Here is a 5,380-nt window from a genome sequence, read left to right on the forward strand (position 1 = left end):
AGTGGAGAGAGGAGGGCTGCAGAGGTGTTTGGAGGAGTTCTGGGCTCTGGAGCCAGGTGGTCCACCTAAGGGAGGGAGAAGGGGGCCTTTAGCTTTGTCCTGGACACTGAGAGCATTCCTGAGCATAGACACTGAACTGAAGACTAGGGGATAGTTAGCCCTGGGGAAGAGAGAGAAGCAGAGAATTGCAGAAGCAGAGGGTTGAAGACTCATCTGGCAGGATAAAGGCTGTACAGGGCTGGAAGGATCAGGGTAATCCTGCCCCCCATTGCTGTTTCTATGCCTTGGGGGGAGGCTTTGAACACCAGCACCGGAACCGGGCTGTGGGGGAGGGGCAGCCTGCAGCAGGTTTGAAGCAGGGGCAGCACCTGATCAGGTTTAGGTTTTAGAAAGAGTGCAGGGGAAGGGCTTGGAGAAGCAGGAGAGGGGTGGGAGCTGGGGCAGAGGGGCTTCAGATGGAGCAAGGATACCCATCCAGTCTGGGGACAGCAACAGATAAACGCCCACTGCATTGCCTAGGGACACCCAAGTTCTTCCCTTGGTTCTCTTTCCTCATCAGCAAGGTGTCAAGGGGGTGGTGGGTGGGGAGGAGGCAGCCCTGAGGCCACAACCTTGGGATATGAATGCCACCCAGTATGTTTCCTTGACCCAGGACAAAGCATCTTCACCTCTGAGCTCTGGTGGCACTGAGGTGCACCTGCCATGTGAAGTGACTTGCCCAGCCCCCTGAGGATAAGCACCCCATTCAGGATCTGCAGAATTCTGATTCCAGGGTCGCAGAGAGACACCTGTGTCCAGCCTGGCTCAAGAGGAAGAGGGATTGGCCATGGGTCAGAGGCAGAAAGCCCAGGACATCCCAAGCAGCTACAGGCAGCAGGCAAGGGCTACAGCCTTGGCACAGAGCCTGCCCTGGGCTGGTCCTCCAGCTCCCTGAGTGGCTGCCCAAGTGGGAACAATGACCCTTTCACGTCACGCCTCCTCCAGTCACAGCAACTTTGGCGCCGGAGGACAAAGGGGCCATTTCATCATTGTTGGGTTGGATCAACAGCCTGCCCGACAGAGCTCTACCACCCCCCACCCAGCCAGGCCAAGGACTCTGTCTGGTCCAACCTCATGGGTCCCAGAGACCCTCCTGATTCTCATCTTCCTTCTTCTGTCTCACTGTGAGAATGATAGGCGAGCTTCTGAGCGTCAGCCTCCCCGTGTGGAAAGAGGCTAGGGGCAGTGAGTTCTCAGGCTCCATTCAAGTTCACCACACTAAGATGTGTCACCTTCTACCTGTTGTGCCTTCTGTCCCCAGTCCGTGCTGGCCCCAAGGAGGAAGCAGCACCAAAGTGGAACAGTGCAACACAGCCTGTGAAAGAGGCCCTGTCCTGAAGGTACAGAAAGGAGACCCTCGTCTGAGTCCTTGTCCCCTGCCTGGCCTTCTAGAGCTAGTGGCCTTCCATCAGGTGAGCTAGTCCAAGGCCAGAGTTATTCATTTTGGAGTTAGCCTCAACTCACTGTGTATACCTGACTACACAGAGAGCCAATAGGATGACTTGAGCCTGGCTCGGCTAAGGGGAGAAGTACAGGAAGCCTTACCTGTGTGAAGAGACACACAGCCTCCCGCGATCAGCACTAGAATCTTGCCCTCTGAGGCCCAACTTCCAGACAAGGCAGGGGCCATGGAATACAGGGTGGCCTGTGGTCCCATATGCCTTTGGGCCTGAAGATCACAACAGTATTACTAAGGCCCATTGGTCCAGGGATCCAGAGACAAGTCCAGGCAATGGATCTGGGGATCACAGCTGTTCACAAGCACACGGTGTAAGCCATTCGAGCAGCCTGTTCCAGCAGGAGCACATTCAGCCTTCTGCTAGGCACGGGCAGAGACTCAGGTCCCTGAGAGTGGGACACACTTGCCGAGTAGCCTCCCTATATTGGGGGTGGATGAACTGGGGACGTGTGTGTTTCGCCATCACGCCCACTTCGCAGGTGAGAACCTGGGACTCTGAGGTAGTGTGGTCTGAAGCCTCAGCCGTTGAGAGCACACCCTGTGCTTGAGTTTGGTTCCCAGCATCCATAGTGACAGCTCACACACAACCCCTTGTAACGCCAGCACCAGGGAGGCACAATGCTTGCCATCTCGGGCACCCCCACACGTGTGCTCACCGCCCACCACAGACGCATGTTTATTTTATTTATTTTTTTTTTTGGTTCTTTTTTTTTTTTTTTTCGAGCTGGGGACCAACCCAGGGCCTTGCGCTTCCTAGGCAAGCGCTCTACCACTGAGCTAAATCCCCAACCCCTATTTATTTTTTGTTGTTGTTTTGTTTTGTTTTTGAGACAGGGTTTCTCTATACAGCTCTGGGTGTCCTGAAACTTGCTATGTAGACCAGGCTGGCCTCAGACTCAGAGATCTGCCTGCCTGTGTCCCCAGAGTAGTGATATTAAAGGCATGGGCCGCCACTGTCCGGGTTACATATTTTTAACAAAAAAAAAATCTTAAGAATAATTATGCGTACCGTGATATCTAACCTCTCTGGCAGGTAAGGGGCATAGTTAAGGAAGGAGCTAGAACATGGTGCTGGGCTCAGAGTAGCTGCTGGGCACTGGGCAGCAGGATAGATGTGGAGGTCAAACACGGCCTGTGTGGGTGTGGGAGCCTGCTGGGCTGGGCTGCCTCCATAGTTCCTGCTGCCATGGTCCCTGCAGGCCTGGCGGCCCTACATAGGCACTACCCATTTACCCTGCCTCACTTCCTCTGACTAAGACTAAAGAATTACGGCTCCAGGGGAGTAACCTGGCATCTGTCCGCAGGAAGTGCCCAGCTCAGCCTTCCCCAGAGCCACGTGCCCTGGCATCCTCATCTGGGCTCTCGCCCAGGACTCCTAGGAGCATAAGGTTGGAGGTGCTGCCTTTTCTGAACATTGCCGAGCTCAGCCGGGGCCATCATTAGACAGTCTGGGGTAGAACAGGGGGTGCCCTCTCATCCAAGGCTGGCCAAGGATTCCCGTGCCCTAGTCTTGCTGACACCCTACCTTTTAGAAATATCTAAGAACCCAGGGCCTTGAGAGGAAATCAAGTAAGTGTTCAGCCCCTAGCAGACAAGCAAGGCCAGGACATTCAAGGACTTTCACCTTCCTCTGACTCCTGGGTAGTGCTATTCAGGACCAGTGTGTATCCCAGGGGCTGAGAGGGTAAGCCTGTCACAAGGCCTGGAGAAAGCAGACAGTGGAGAGCAACCCCTTGTCCCCTAGGATGCCTAAAGGATCAGGGTGAAGTAGTGTGAGATTTGGACTTTGAGTAGCTTCTAGATTGAGGGCACCTGCCCAAGTAGGGCCTGGCCTAAACAGAGACCACTGAAACCCAAAGGAGAGGTGCTGCAAACCACAGAGATCCTCAGAAGGCCCAGGAGGCTAAACCTCTGGATTCTCACTGTAGCTCTACCCCTGAAGGGACACAGGCTTGCAGCCACATCCTGCTGGATCTCGGTCCCAGTGTCTCCTAAGGCTGCACATTGGCCAGCCCGCTATCGACAGTGACCTTGGTTCAGACTCCTGAGTTCTGGTAAAATAAGCCACCGGGCCAAACACTCGAGTGTCTTGCAGCCAGCAGGCCCAGTCAGCATGTTCTCAGGGAGTTCCTATGAGAGGATTCCACTCTGTCCTCCCATGGAGTGTCAGTCTGAGAAGGACACAGTGGGCAGCCGGTGTTGTAGCTGAGCGAGATGACAAGGTGCTCTTAGATGGAACCGTGGAATCGGCTGCCTAAGACCTGTGTAACACTCACACTGAGGTTTATGCAGAGGGCCTGGAAAGCATCTCACCACTTGAACCATAAAATAGTCCAGCCCCAGGGTGGACATGGGACAAATAGAAAGTCGCATAGTGGCTGGGCCAGCAGCCTGCACCCCTGAAACTCCTTAGCACCTCCTTTCTCATATATGGACATACCGCTGCCTGGGTTAGTTAGTGACTCCACACTATGTGATCCAGAACCAGCCAGCCCTGCTCTCTCTGGGCTGTAACTGCAATTCCTATACAGTGAGTCCCTGCCCTCCCAAAAGGGTAGGCAAAATCAGAGACCTTGGATGAGCAAAGATTATGTAAAGTTTTGCCATCAGACTGACCTGGAGCCCCCTGTCAGAAAGGATCCTCTGTGGGACTCTTAGGTAGGTCACTTCACTTCTTTGAGTCTCACGTGAATGATGACAATGAAGATACCTCAACAGACCTGGGGTATCCTGGGGCCCCAGGGGAGACGAGGACAGCCCCTCCCAGGACAGTAGTAGTGCATACACAGAGGATGCTCAAAAGTTTTAGGGATGCAGGCTTTTTGGGTCAATGGCATTGGATTGGTGGTGGCTCCTGGGTTCCCATCAGTTCCTGTTGCTGTAAATCTAAACTGCAAAGGCCTCTCCTGCTGAGGGAAGGGCCCAGGATTGGGAGTTGCATTGCTGGGGCTGTGCAAAGTGCAAACGACCCCGCTGTGGTATCCACCCCAACTGGAGGACACAGGGGATAGGATGTACCCTGGTGACCCTGTAGAATGGTGGAAGGAACAGAACACCAGGCCACTGTGCCTAGTGGCAGCGCTAGAGGAGGGGTTCCACCAGTAAAGGAAAAGGTCTCCTGGTCATGATAGTCTGAGCCTCTGACCCGGGGAATGCAGGGTCCTGAACCACTGGCAATGGTTTCTACCAAATCCCCCTCCCAGAAGGGGTCCCTGACATCTGAGGCCAGCAGTGACCAAGTTGAAGACTTGGCTCAAGTTCTCCAACTTGCTCCATGGGTTCATACTTACTGTGAGTGTGGACACTGAGACACTCTGTTCAATACATGATAGCATGAATATTCAATACATGAATACGTACTATGAGTGTTCAATAAAAGGGGGTGGGATGGGGGACCCATGGAGTGGCAATTGGAGTTCAGTTTTCCTTAAAAAAACAAAACAAAACACAGAGATTAGAAAATGTTTTCATTTTAATACCAGGTGTGGAATGTGGAACTTCAGATTGTTCACAGCAGCTGACTATGATTTGCCCAGTGCTCTAGCAGAGGCATGACTTTGCCAGCTGTAGATAATTTCTGTGATTGTGTGGTGTTTGGAATTCTAGGAACTTTTTAAGAGGGTATATAAATGCTGGGCAGGGTAGGTTGTTGGTTGTTTGTGTTTTTTAGTAGTCGTGAATAAAGAAGAAACAACAGGGAGAAATTAGATATCCTGGTGGCGAAGATCAAATCTGTCCCAAGGAACTCTATGCTCCTAATCAGTAGTCTAATGATAACATTGCCCCTTTCACTTTTATTCTTCTTTATCTGTCTAGTGGGATTAAAGGGGTGGAAAAAGGGTCTAAGAAAGAAGAACCACAAAGTAAAAGTTACCTACCACA

Source organism: Rattus rattus, chromosome 8, assembly GCF_011064425.1.
Source record: "Rattus rattus isolate New Zealand chromosome 8, Rrattus_CSIRO_v1, whole genome shotgun sequence".
Classification (NCBI taxonomy): Eukaryota; Metazoa; Chordata; class Mammalia; order Rodentia; family Muridae; genus Rattus; species Rattus rattus.